At 43.0% G+C, this 13,721-nt stretch overlaps 1 pseudogene; it reads right to left on the reverse strand.

Annotated features, from left to right (window-relative positions):
- Window positions 1-10,395: 10,395 nt before the first annotated feature.
- Window positions 10,396-11,296, reverse strand: LOC123811347 (annotated as a pseudogene).
- Window positions 11,297-13,721: the final 2,425 nt, after the last annotated feature.

Raw genomic sequence — 13,721 nt, forward strand, 5'->3', positions numbered from 1 at the left:
TTGGGGTTGTAGTTCCTTGTTGACAATGAAGCTTATGAATAGGCTCAGGTCAGCTTGGGTCAAAATCTGCTACCAAGTGAGTTTGCCACAAAACTTTAGGGTTTTGGAACTTTTTGGGTTTCAGAATTACAGATTAGGAATTGTTGGCACAAATGGCTGAAGTAATTTGCCCAAGATCAGCTAGAAAATGATGGTGTAGGGAATTTAGTGGTAAATTCTGGGACGCTGCTCCTGAAGTCCTGTGTTATTGACAAATGTTAGACTTCCTTTTATTTCACATTATTTTATTGAAGCCTCACAACAAACTTGAATTAGGATGAACTGCATGAAATTGCCAATATTGAACCTTTTTTGAAATGCAATATTACTGTTTCATTTGGTTCAACTTAATATGATATTCTTGTTTTACAAAAAGGAAATGGAGGCCCTAAGGGAATAAGCCAGTTATGGGACAAAGGTTGTGAGCCTACGTTTTGGGGTAATGGGGGCCTAGGCTCTAAGCCCACCCTACCAGCCAGATAACCTAGTAATTTTTCTTCTCTGAACTTTTTTTCCCTCATCAGTCATGAGAACAATATCAACCTTGGGCCAGATTTTGAAGGCTATAGTTAGATATGTGGATGAAAAGGGCCACATACGAAACCTGACAAGCTCAGGGGAGGCCTGCATGGTGGCCTCATAAACTCAGAGACTGGAAGTAACCACATAGAATGGTCTAAATTTGAAACTTTCTAATCAAAAGCAAGTATGGCAGGTAGTCATGTCCTGGACCAATGGATCTTTTGGCAAAGATCAGTCCTTACCCTAACTGAGCCTGTCTGTTGTCTTTTTGTATCTAGATAACATACCTTTGGAATGTCAGGGTAATTTCCTTTTTCCAGACCCATCAGGGCACAATCTCCTACCAGAGCAGAGACCACAAGCCCCTCATTATGATTGCTATCGTGTTAACTGTCAACTGTTAACCACCTTGTAACTGCCTATGTGAAAGAAGTATGTGTCTATTTGTTTCACTTCTTATCCAATCCCAAAGATTCCCTGTCTTACTTTCTCCCACCTCCCTAATCTATCGCTGATGAATTTCATGTAACCCCCTCCTCCTTTGATTGTGTGTATAAAATAAGGTGCAAAACTGCCACTCTCTGGAGCATCTTCTCAATCCATTGAGATTTTGCTTCGGGCAATTGGCAGTTTGGCTCAAATAAACTCATAAAAATTCCTACAGATTTGGACTTTTCTTCCATTGACAGATGCCCCCCACAAATCTTATTAAAGAATTAGACAAGTAACAAGTTACACATCTTAGAATCATCTGATAATGCAGAAATGGAAATGGAATAAACATTGCTAAGAGAATGACTTAAAATAATGAAGAAGCTATTAGAGAAGCTGGCTCATGCATACCCATGTGCCTCAGTTCTCGGCACTGCCATTAAGTTGCTATTTCTGTTGCTACACTCAGTTCGAATCCATAAACATCCTGGAACAGCTGTTGGTGGACATATGTGGACTTGACTTTCTTCCTTAAAGTTAGAGTCCATCTTCATTTGTATATTGGGTCTAACCAATCCCTGCTATCCCTTTTTTTAAAAAAAGATTTTATTTACTTATTTTTAGAGGGGAAGAGAAAGAGGGAGAGAAACATCAATTGGCTACCTCTCTCATGCCCCCAGCCGGGGACCTGGCCTGGCTAGGAATCCAACAGGAAACCTTTTGGTTCACAGGCCAGTACCTAACCCACTGAGCCAGGACCCTGCTATCCTTTTTTTTTTTTTTGCATGAGAGAATTACACTTTGTGGGGTTCGGCTTTATAAACCCTGCCTTTCTTTGTCTTCTCCAGAATGCAGTTTAGGTTGTATAACACAGGAGCTCCAAACTGAGGAGCCGTACTTGTGTTCGTGATATTCTGAAAAACCACCCGGAGCACAAGCAGATGCAGACATGCTGTTTATTACTTATGTTGCAGGGGAGTGCACAGATCAGTGGGAGAAAAAAGACCACACCCTGCCTCCAGCTTGGTGTTACTTATAGGGTTAGGGAGGGAGTAGTGTGTGAAAATTCTACACTTTTGTGATAAACACAGGAGCCTTGAGACACAGGGGCTGTTCTATGCAGATATAGACTGTGTTCCTCCTTCTTTATGGCGGCTAGCCAGGCGGCCACCTGTTCTCTGAGGTTGTGGAGGGGCCACATCCTGAGTTACCCTACAGGTTGCCACCTGAGTTGGCATTTCTCAGGTTGCAATCTTTTTGCTCAAATGAATGCTTTTTGTTCTTTATTACAGCCTGAACCTCTTCTTCAGTTAACGCATCAAACACACAATCCCTTGGTAGACAAGAACACCTAGCCATCTCCAGAAGGTATGTACTGAGTATAGATACACGTGAAGAATACTGAAATAAGAATGAACAGAACAAGACACTTATTTAAAGCTTGCTACATCAAGGGAGTCAGGTACTATCATTTGCATTTGGCAGAGACTTAAAGACAGGCAGAGGAGCAGGTAAGCTTCATAGTGAACAAAGGGAAAGCTTCAGGCGTGCCCTAATTGGAGGTAGTTGGCATGGAAAAGCTGGAGGTGGGCTAACTAGAAGCAGAACATATTCTGTGATTGGCTTGGGGAACATATTTCGCTTTCTCTGATTGGTCCTGAGTTTCAAGTGGGAACAAAAAAATAGAGAAGCTGAGCTGACCTGTCATTGACCAGTCATTTCTGGACTGGTTGCTGCCAGGTGCTTTGGCTTCAGTTTGCAGCAGCCAGCTCAGGAAGTCAGCCATATCTGTAGCAACCAGTCCAGGGAACCAAACAACAACCCCTGCAGCAATGCCTTCGAGTCACTGCCAAACGCAAATGATGGTGGCTGACTCCCTTGCTGTAGCATGCTCCGAGTAATTAGCCTTTGCTTGTCCCATTTGGGTGGTCCTAACTGGTTCCACATGTCTAAGTGAAGGGCCTTCCAGGCAGAGGAAACAACTCCTAAGTGAAGAGCAAACATTCTGCATTTGAGAACTGCAAGAAGGCCCAAATGGCTGCAAAGAGGATGAGCTGGGGGGAGCAGCAGGACGTTCAGAGAAGAAAGTCGAGGGCAGGTCATCCAAACACTTATGGACTTTTAGCTTTGACCCTGAGTAAGCTGGGGAGCAGTTGCAAGTTTTGTGCAGAAGTGTGACCTAATCTAATGCAGACTGTTGTGTTAAGAACAGACTATAGTATAATAAACAGTAACCTAATGCAGCTGTATTGTTTGCTATACAATAGAAAGAATGGGGAAATAGGGAGAATATGGTCTCCATAAAGTCTGGGGAAAAAGAGCCAGAAGATCAGGAAATAGTATTTTTATCCAAAGGTCTGGACACACTTACTCTGGGATGACTCCTAAGTGAGGGGGGTGGGGGGTGAAATATCTTTCAGGAGTTAGTGTGCGAGCTGCACCTGTGCTCCCTAAGCCCAGGTGACACCTCCTTCAAATGAGTTCTTACTTGTGCCAGACACTGATGTTGGCACAGGGGACACAGCCATGAACCAGACAGACACGTCCAGAGAAGACAGAGGCTGCTGAGAAAAGAAGCAGTTAAACTATGCCAGTCCCAGCAAGCCCATAGATTATGTCAGATCACTTTGACAGGGATTTAGGCCAATACCTTGGTTCCCACACTGAGCACCAAGGCACTCCAGTGAACTAGAATAAATTCACAGAGACACCATAGGGTGTACTTAAATTTCAAGAGAAAGTCATCGACATTTGTGGGTCACTGCAGAAAACTACGAAGGAAAGGTAGTTCACAGTTTTGATGACATTGATGGGGGAGAAAAAACATTTCTTCTACCTGCTTAGGTTCACTTTGGGGAGTTCACAACTTAAACTGACAAAAGACAGATTAGTAAAAGAAAAGAAAGTTTATTTGGAATGCAACACCAGTACATGCAGGAGTGCTCAGTGATAACTAGGTAACTCAAAGGGATGGTTAGAATTTGGGGCTTATATATCTACTTAGTGCATGGAAGAGAGGGGGAAGAAACGGTTTCTATTGGAAGGACAAATAGGTTTCTTTAGGAAAGACAAATGGCCCTGGCTGGTATGGCTCAGTGGGTTGAACATTGGACTGCAAATCAAAAGGTTGCCAGTTGGATTCCAGGTCAGGGCACATGCCTGGGTTTCGGGCCAGGTCCCCTGTAGGGGGCGTGCAAGAGGCAATCGATCTATGTTTCTGTCACACATCAGGGTTTCCCTCCCTCTCTTTCTCCCTCCCATCTTCTATCTCTAAAAATAAATAAATAAATAAATAAATTTTTAAAAAGGAAAGACAAATGGGTTTTTAAGAGAACAAACAGTTTGTGATAATTATTTATTGAGGTATGAGTGGACTTTCCCTCTTCTTTGTGATCATGAAACTCCTTTAGAGAGGGGATTTATGTCATCCTCATTTCTCAGAAGTTGCTGCTTTTAGTCAAATAAAGGAAGCTCTGTTAAATCTTAACTGTCTTCCGATTAAAATAATCTCTATACAAACTCTAGGGTTCTGAGTGGGTCCCCACAAAATAATCTTTATGAAGCTGAAGTTGTGGTCTTTTCTGTAATAAAAAGCAAGTACCATGAGAGAAATTAATGTGGAACGAGGGTGGTGGTATCCAAAAGAGTCCAAAGTTTGAGGAGTTGGCAGCCCAATCAGCACTCACCTCCCATCACTATTATGGATGCTGAGAAAGAAGATAGAAGGGTTCCTGGTGGTTAACTTTGTTCTAAAAGAGACTAGCAGCCATTTCTAAACAGGGGTCTCTCACGGGATTCATGCTTTAGGGAGAAGCCTGCACTAAACTGTCTGTCTGTGCTATGTACCTGCCACCTGAGTCAGCCCTTATAAAAGATTGGTCTGCAGCTCTACTGACCAGTCAGAGCTATTCCATTCTAACCAGTTGGGACAGTGCTTTTTGGACCCATCACACTTCACTGATTAGGAGTCCTCATTTAAATGAGAATGGACCAATCAGGGGCCAGAGGCAGCATTCTGGTCTGTATACATCAGCTCCCCCTGGGGCTCAGGGAGTGCAGTTTCCCTTTCCACCCAGGATAGGAGACTGTGTTTCCCCTGCTGGAGCTGAAACACCGAAGAAGTCTCGCCGGACCAGAGCAAATGAACCAGTGTGGAGCAGAGCAGGGCAGAACAGGGCTTACTGAAGCAGGTGAAGCACAGCAGAGCAGGGCCACCCTGCCCCAGGGCAACCTCACAGGGCTGTTCCACAGCCATGCTGCTTCATAATTGAGCTGTAACACTCTTGAGCTGTTCCACAGCCGTGCTATGTCACAGTTGAGCTGTTTTCACTGAATGAGGTTTTCTTCTTTACTGCACCCCAAATCAGAGATTCCTGTTGGCATTGAATTGGCATCGATGACCATCAGCTGACACTCTGTATGGGATATTTAAGAATGGAATAAAGATATTATTTTTTCTTTTAATTTACATGCATTTTTTTCAAACAGTAAATTATTAGGACATAAATGTTTATTAAGCTATATGGACGTAAAACTTAAATGGAACTGTTAAGTATCCCTTTTGGCCTGGGAGTTTAGTGGAGAAAGTACTGCAGGATTAAGAGCACCAGAGATTTTGGTTTAGGAGCCTCTGGCCTCATGGTTAAGAGCTCTGCACTCAAACTCTACATCCAGAGTTCCCGTGCTCAAATCCCAGCTAAGCTGCTTACCAACTGCATGACTGTTGGGCAAGTTTTTGAACCTCTCCCTGTGCCTCAGTTTCTTCACCTAGTTGTGGTGAGGATTGAGTGAAATGGCATTGTAAAGCCCTCAGCCCAATGCCCGCCCCACCATGAACACCAGATAAATGGAGCAGAGTATACAGCTCTCTGCATTCCTTCTCCATCCATCCAAGGAACAGGCTGACACAACAATCTTTGCCTTTTTCTTGGGCCTTGGGAGATAAAGTCAAGTCTGGAAAAAGGCATTTTATGAGGGTCCTGTCCTAGCCCAAACAGCCTTTAATCACCAGGGAGAAGCTTCCAGTCTGACAAAGTCAGGTTTTTTTGGCCAGTTGCAAGGAAGGAGACTCCATGGCACAGCGGGGAACCACGGGGCATCTGTCCAAACAAAGGAAAACCAAACAAAGGAAAACAAAAGAAAAAGCTGTTCTGTGCTTTGGGACTGGGTGGAACGGGCTCAGAGCAAAGCTATGTGTAGATCTCAAAGTGAAGCCAAGGTCCCATTTCCTTAGAACCCACAAAGTTAAGATGGATGTGGAATGGAGTGCCCAAAATCCGTCTACTGTTGTCCACCTGTGTTGTAATTCAAAGCTGCTTCTCTGTGTAAAGTGAATTAGGGGCTCCAAGCAAGAGAAGCGTAGTGGGTTATTTCACTACTGCTAATACAGTTTCAAACAGCAAAGTTTTTGTTTGTCTATGATTTTAGAGAACCAGATTTCTCAGTAAAGAAAGCATAGGAGGTGAACTCACAAAACAATATACAGATGATGTATTATAGAATTGCACACTTGAAACCTACATAATCTTATTAACAAATGTCACCCAATAAATTTAATAAAAATTTAAATTAAAAAACAAAGAAAGAAAGCAGTAGTCCTCGGGCCTATGGGGATGAAAAGGGGCCACACACTAAACCTGACAAGCTCAGGGGAGGCCTGCACGGCGGCCTTGAAAGCTCAGACCCAAAGTGACCACATCGGATGGTCTGAGATTGAAAACTTTCTAACTAAAAGCAGATCCTCGTGGCAGTCAAGTCCCAGACCAGAATCTTCCCAGACATAAGTCAGTCATTATCTTGATTGAGCCTGTCTGTTGTCTGTTTGCATCTAGATAACAGACCTTTGAAATGTCAGAGTAGTTTCCTTTTTCCAGACCCCCCTGGACACAGGCGCCCCCCCAAAGGGAGACCACACATCCCCTGGTTGTTACTGTGACTGTGTTAATTGTTAACTGTTAACTATGCTGTACCTACCTGAGTAAAGGAAGAACAAACGTGTCTATGGTTTTACTTTTTATCCAGTGTCAGAGGTCCCACACTTTTGCTTTCTCCTGCTTGTCTAATCTATCACCAGTGGATTTCATGTAACCCACTTACATCTTCTTTGATTGAAATGTATAAAATAAGGTGCAGAACTGCTATTTTCTGGATCATTTTCTCAATCTGTTGAGGTTTTGCTTCCCAGCTATTGTCAGTTTGGCTCAAATAAGCTCATAAAAATTCTTACAGGTTTGGATGGTTGTTATGCTGATACCACTTTGCAGCTGCAGCTTGTCCTTGGGAGAAAATAGTGTTTCCTGTTTTACATTGTTGCTGGTTTTATCTTTGTTGTCTCAGCCCAGTGAATGGAGGGCACATTTTTAACTTTCCATTCCTTGCTAATTTTTACTTTCTCAGTCCTGAGAAATAAGGAGGGGAAGGACTTTGTGGCAGCCAGGTGGGAGATGCCAGCTGCAGCCTGTCTTTCCAGCAGCAAAAGGACAGAATCAAAGGGGCCTGTGTACCCTGCCAAGTGCCCAAGGTGTGGGGGGGCTCTGAGAGACTGGCTGGGAACCCACAGGGCCTAGACCACCTGGAGGGAGGAAAGATAGGCCAGCCGGCTTCCATGGGCTGGAGGGACTCCCCTCCCAGACTCTCAGCCTTCTTCTCCAACTTGTAGCTAGCTTCCTTGGAAACTTCCATATTACCTCTGACCACAATCAGCACCAGTATAGGGAGAGCTAGCACCAGCATTTCTCTGGCTTCCAGAGACATCCTGCGTAGAACTGCCAGGTGCTTTTCTAGTTACTAGAGTAGCCCTTTCACGTGGAATATGGTCTCAGCTTCTAACCTCCAAGATCTGGCTCCAGGCTGTCTCCCCAGCTAACTTCATTCCTGCCTTTTACCTTCACCGTTCTGGGGTCATCCCCACCTTGAAGCCATGCAGACCTGGTGTCAATCCTGATGTCCTCACCTACAAATTCTGGCAACCCGGGGTAAATTACTTGCACTTTCACTTTGGTTGCCCAATCTGACAAATGGGGATCAACTAATATCTACCTCACAGTGTTGCCAATGGAGCGAAAGGCTCAGCCTCTCTGACTCCCTCGTATTCAAGCCTGCACAGCTCCTGTGGCCTTCCCGTTATCAGCTCCTTCTTTAGACATGCTGGTCATTAGAGGAGTTCTGTTTGAAGTTTGAGTTTTCACAAAAATAGCCCTCCCGTTTTCCCTTCCCTTGACAGAAAAGAAGGCTAAATTCTGTAGTTTCTTAAGATGGATTTGAGAATCAGGGATCCAATCTTCTCACCTGGCACCTTCTCGATCAAAAAACCTTTCCTTACTCCAAACTCTGACATGTCGAGTTTTGGCCTTTTGAAGCATCGGGTGCATGATCTTTGAACTGGTACCACAATTATTGGGAGGATGGAAAGCATATAACGTGTGCCCAATAAATATAAATAAATCCCTTCCCTCCCTGTGCCGTTGCTGCCCTTGCAATGCCCTCACCCACTTCCCTGCACCAATCCAAATTCAAAAAGCCTCTGCCACCTCAGTTGAAATCCCTGCCCACTCCAGCCCCTCCTCTGAACACACAATTCCCTCTCATCAGCGCAGTCTCAGAGAACAGCCTCTTCAGGCCACAGACCCCAAACTGTGGTGTGATAGCTGTGGCCCCAGCATCTGTGGCATGCAGCTTGTGACATGTCGCAGGTTGTCATTTGCCATTTCACTCTAAACCACAGAATGGTAGAACTGGATCAGCCCAATGGAAACTCACCCTGGAACCTCAGAATTGGTATAAAGATTATTTTAAGCTGAAGACATCTGAGATTCAACAGAAGCAGATAGATGCCTTCTCAAAGCTTCTCTTATCTAACTAAAAAAAGAAACTTCTGACAAGTGAGGACTGTCATAAATTCCTTCCTTTGGAGTGGGCCTGCTCCCAGGAGAAAAACCAAGAGTAAATGTACCATAAATCCTTTGTCAAAGGATATTTGATGGCTCTGAAGATGAAGACTACATGTACCTTCATAAATAAACATTATCCCTAACATTCTTATCTCTCTTTTGTTCTCCCCAAAAGCCGCTTGTCTTCCCTAAAGAAACCTATTTGTTCTTCCTGTAGGAAGAGCTTCCCCCCACCCCTTTTCCCTAGCAGTTGGACAAGCCCCTAAGTTAGATGAGCACTCCCACGGACATGTGCGATCCACCTATAAATAAACCGTCTCTTCTCTTGCTAATCTGTTTTTTGTCAGTTTAATTTGCAGACCTCATTCTCCCTCCTTCCCTTTTTCACTGTAATATTTTTTATCTGGAGGTACACAAAAATTAATCAGTTGCTTTTATTATGTGACCGTATTGACTCTACTGCATGCCATAAAGAACCAAAAATTACTTTTATAACATTAAAATAATGTCATTTGTGAAGCCAATATCAATTGAGAATTTCTTACACTATGACTAATCCATTATACTTCCTCTTAGCCAAAAGGCTGAGAAGCAATGATGACTAATCTGTTATGAACAAATGTCAATCTTAAAAACACAATTTCAGACCCTGGCCAGGTAGGTCATTTGGTTAGAGTGTCATCCTGATACGCTACGGTTGCAGGTTTGGGTCTGGTCAGGGTACAAACAAGAATTAACCAATGGCCCTGGCTGGTATGGCTCTGTGGGTTGGATCTTGTCCTGAAAACCAAAACGTCGACCCCCGGTCGCAGTTGGGGCACATGTCTGGGTTGCAGGCCAGGCCCGCAGTCATGGGTGTGTGAGAGACAACCAACTGATGTTTCTCTCACAGCAATATTTCTCTTCCTCTCTCTTACTCCCTTCCCCTCTCTCTAAAAATAAATAAATAAAATCAAGAATCAACCAATGAGTACATAAATAAGTGGAACAACAAATGGGTGACTCTTTCTCTCTCTCCCTCTTTCTTTCTCCCTGCCCCTTTCTCACTAAAAATTAATAATTAAATCATAAAAAATGTAAAATTGATCTTATATTGCAGGTCTATACAGGGTGGGACAAAAGTAGGTTTATAGTTGTAAATACATGAAACAGTTTATTCTTGTCTTGCTTATTAATTATTTTATTATTTTCCATATAAACAGCTGTAAACCTACTTTTACCCCACACTGTATGAATGAATGAATGAATGAATGAAATCCCATCTTTTTTCTCTGTATGTATGCTTATATTCCGTGTACAAATAATGGAACACTTCATTTTATTCATGTAGTAAGATGAACTCTTTAGAAAAAGATTAAAAAGATTTGATAACCAACTCCCAAATTTTATGCTTTTTTTCCCACCAACATATGTAAGTAACATAAGCAGGAAAATCTTTTCAGTAAATTGAGCAATTGAAGACTCAAGTAAAAACTCAAGTAAAGATGCAAATATCTTGAAGAACTCTGGCAAGTTACATGTGCCCCGTGTTGCTTTTGGTTTCCCATCTCTTCTTTGCTTCCAATCCCCATGCAAGTTTCTTCTTTTTCTGAGCAACCTGTGAATTTTCAGCTTCCTTTTTGGCTTTTGCAAAGTTATGGCAGCAATTGCTTTGGCAATTTTTATACCAAGCTCTTGGGTAGCTAGATATTTCACTCTTCCACAGCCTGGTTTATGCTCTTTTCAAGGCTCAACTTCTCAATTTTTTTTTCTTTTTAATAGGGCATTCCGACCTGTTATTGACTTCAGATTGCTGAGTAAGTTCCTTCCACTAGGTTTCACTTGAGGACAGGCCATTCACAATGAGATTCTTCTTCACTCTTCAATTTACCTTTTCTGGAGCATTTTCTTTTTTTTTTTCTTTCCAAATCTTGAAGTTCAGAGTGTTTTTAAGATTTTATTTACTATTTTTAGAGAGAAGGAAAGGGAAGGAGAAAAAGAGGGAGAAACATTGATCTGCTGCCTCTCCCACATGCCACCCAGGCACATGTCCTGACTAGGAATCAAACCAGCAACCTTTTGCTTTGTGGGACAACTCCCAACCAACTGAGCCACACCAGTCAGGGAAAGAGTGTTTTTTATGCAATTCTTGAAATTTATTCCATATATGTAAGGGAATTCCAGGATACTCTTCATATGCATTTGCTTTGCCTCTGCTTCAATTTTTAGTCTATCTTTAGGGAAATCTGAGATCTTTATTTTTTAATGGTTCATACTCTTCATCTTCCTGCAAGTCCAGAGTTCTCTAATGTATCTTCATCTTCAAAATTCAACTCAACATCACTGTCATTTAAACCAGGAGGTAGCAGCCCACTCCCTATCTTTTTGGTTACAAGCTGACTGCTTGGCAGCCACTGGGCCCATTCTCTTAGCATAAGATGGTAGAGGAAGATTTCCTCCTAACAAAGATTCTTTCCTTGAACAGACTCTAGTCAGACTCCTCTGAACTTTCTTCTTAACTAGGCCTTGACTTTTGGGTTTCCACTTCATCTCTGCATTGTCCACTTTTACCAAGAATCCTAATGAGTTAGTTTAATGAACACCCCTCCCCCACATCCCCCCCCCCTCACCCCCACACACACTGTCATCCAGTCACCCTTGATATCTTTTCGCTCTAGCCTGCCTTCAACAGAAATCCTGTTAGGTCATTTTAACAAAGAATTACCCTGCCTCTTGGTAATTTTCTATCCACTGACCCCAAAGAGCCCCCATGCCTGGGCTATAAATCCCCAGTTTTTCTTATTGTGTTCAAGCACAGTCTCTCTGGCCAACTACAAAACCCTATTGTAATAGCCCCTCTTGAATAAAGTCTGTCTTACCATCTTTAAAAAGTGTCATGAATGATTCTTTCTTTACTATCTCCCCCTTTCCCCAACTCCCAGCCTTTATCATCTAGGCCAGCCCTCTCATTGTCTATAAGGGAAAGCTGAGAAGTTAAGCAGCTAAACAAGGGAAAGATTAAGAGTCTGAAGGCCGGGGCCCAAATTTATTACCATTCACCAGCGGTGTGACCTCAGACAGGCTACTTGGTCTGCGTCTGAGAGAGGCACATCTGTAACTTGGGGCAAATAACAGTACTCATCTCACTGGGGAGTTGTAAAAATTAAATGAATTAATAGCCATAAAGCACTCAGAACTGCCCAGCACAATAAGTACCATAAAAATGGTTACTTAATTCTTTTTAAAAAAGTCGCTTGCCTGAGGCCTCCCAGTTAATGATGAGAACTGAGTGAACACACTTTCCTGTCCTTGTGTTAAATAATACTAGGACCAAGCAGAAATATTTTAGCTGCTTGCTCCAGGAAATGTCAGCTCCTAAAAAGATAAGATTGTAAACTAACTAAGCAGTTGACTTACTGAGATTACAGCTTGCTCGTCAAGGCTTTCAAGACCCTTGCCTCCAAGACCTACAACCCATTAAGTTAGAAATTGTGCCCCAGCCAACCAGTTTTCTCTCTGGAAAGACCCAACCTCAGGACAAATCTTCCTTCTGCAGTTCTAGACCCACATGCTCAATAGCCTGGTTGTCTCATGAGTGTCTCACACTTAACGCAGTCATATGTCGCTCAACATCTGGGACACATTCTAAGAAATGTCTCTCTAAGCTATTTCATCACTCTGCAGACATCACAGAGTGCACTCACACACACCTAGATAGTACAGCCTTCTACACACCTAGGCCATGTGGTATATCTTCTTGCTCCTAGGCTACAAGGCCATAGAGCACATACTGTATAAAACAACACAAGATTAAACCAGGCACAAGAGAAAATGATGCAATCAAGAGACATGGTAAATGCGAGGTATATGAGGCTGCTACCGGCTCAATACAGCACACTGTTTTATGACAAACATTTTTTTAGTAAGTAGAGTACATGCTAAAATAATGATTAAAAAGTATAGTATATAAATACATAAACAAGTAACATTTATTATCATTGTCAGGTATTACGTACTGTTCATAATTGTACATGCTCTACTTTTATAGAGCTGGCAGTACAGCAGGTTAGTTTACACCAGTATTGCCTTGAACGCGTGACAGGAATTTTTCAGCTCCCTTATAATCTTATGGGACCAGCGTCACACGCGGTCCGCTGTTGACTGAAACATCTTTATGCTGTGCATGGCAGTATATTCAAAGCTGAACTCCTGATCCCTCCTCCCAACCTGTCCTCTGCCTCTTCTCTACCTTTGTAAGTGGCACCGCTCTGGTCCCAAGTTGCTCAAGCCAGAAACTTTGGTACCTCCTCCTCTCTTACTCTCCACAGCCAAAGCCTCAGCAATTTCTGCCAGTTCCACTTCCAAACATAGCTCAAAACTGTCCTTTCCCTTCTCTCTACTACCCCTAGTATCCTCCTGCTCACTTATCTCCCTAACTTTCATTGATTCTCTATGTAACAGACAAAGTGACCTGTTAAGAAGCACAGTCACAATCAGATCATGTAGTGTAGTCACCCCCACCCCCATTACCATGTTCCAGTGGATTCCCAGTCACACTTGGAATACAACCCACATTTCCTATCGCTGGTCCTGCCACTTCTCCAGCCTTATTTCCTGCCACCCCTCTTATTTCCTTGCTCACTATACTGCAGTCGTGTTCAAAGCCTCTTTCCCATTGCAGAGCCCAGAACAATGCCTGTGTGTATCTGGCCCTGTGGCAAGCTCATTGCATCAATGCCTCCTTTCTTCCTGTAATTGTATAGGCCCCTCGCATTTTGTCTCTGGGATCACTATGTGCCTTGCTCTGGCCAATGGGATATTAGCAAACACGACTGCAAGCAGAGGTTTGGAAAGCACACA

Source organism: Phyllostomus hastatus, unplaced genomic scaffold, assembly GCF_019186645.2.
Source record: "Phyllostomus hastatus isolate PE091 unplaced genomic scaffold, TTU_PhHast_1.1 phas_scaffold_78, whole genome shotgun sequence".
In the NCBI taxonomy this organism is placed as follows: Eukaryota; Metazoa; Chordata; class Mammalia; order Chiroptera; family Phyllostomidae; genus Phyllostomus; species Phyllostomus hastatus.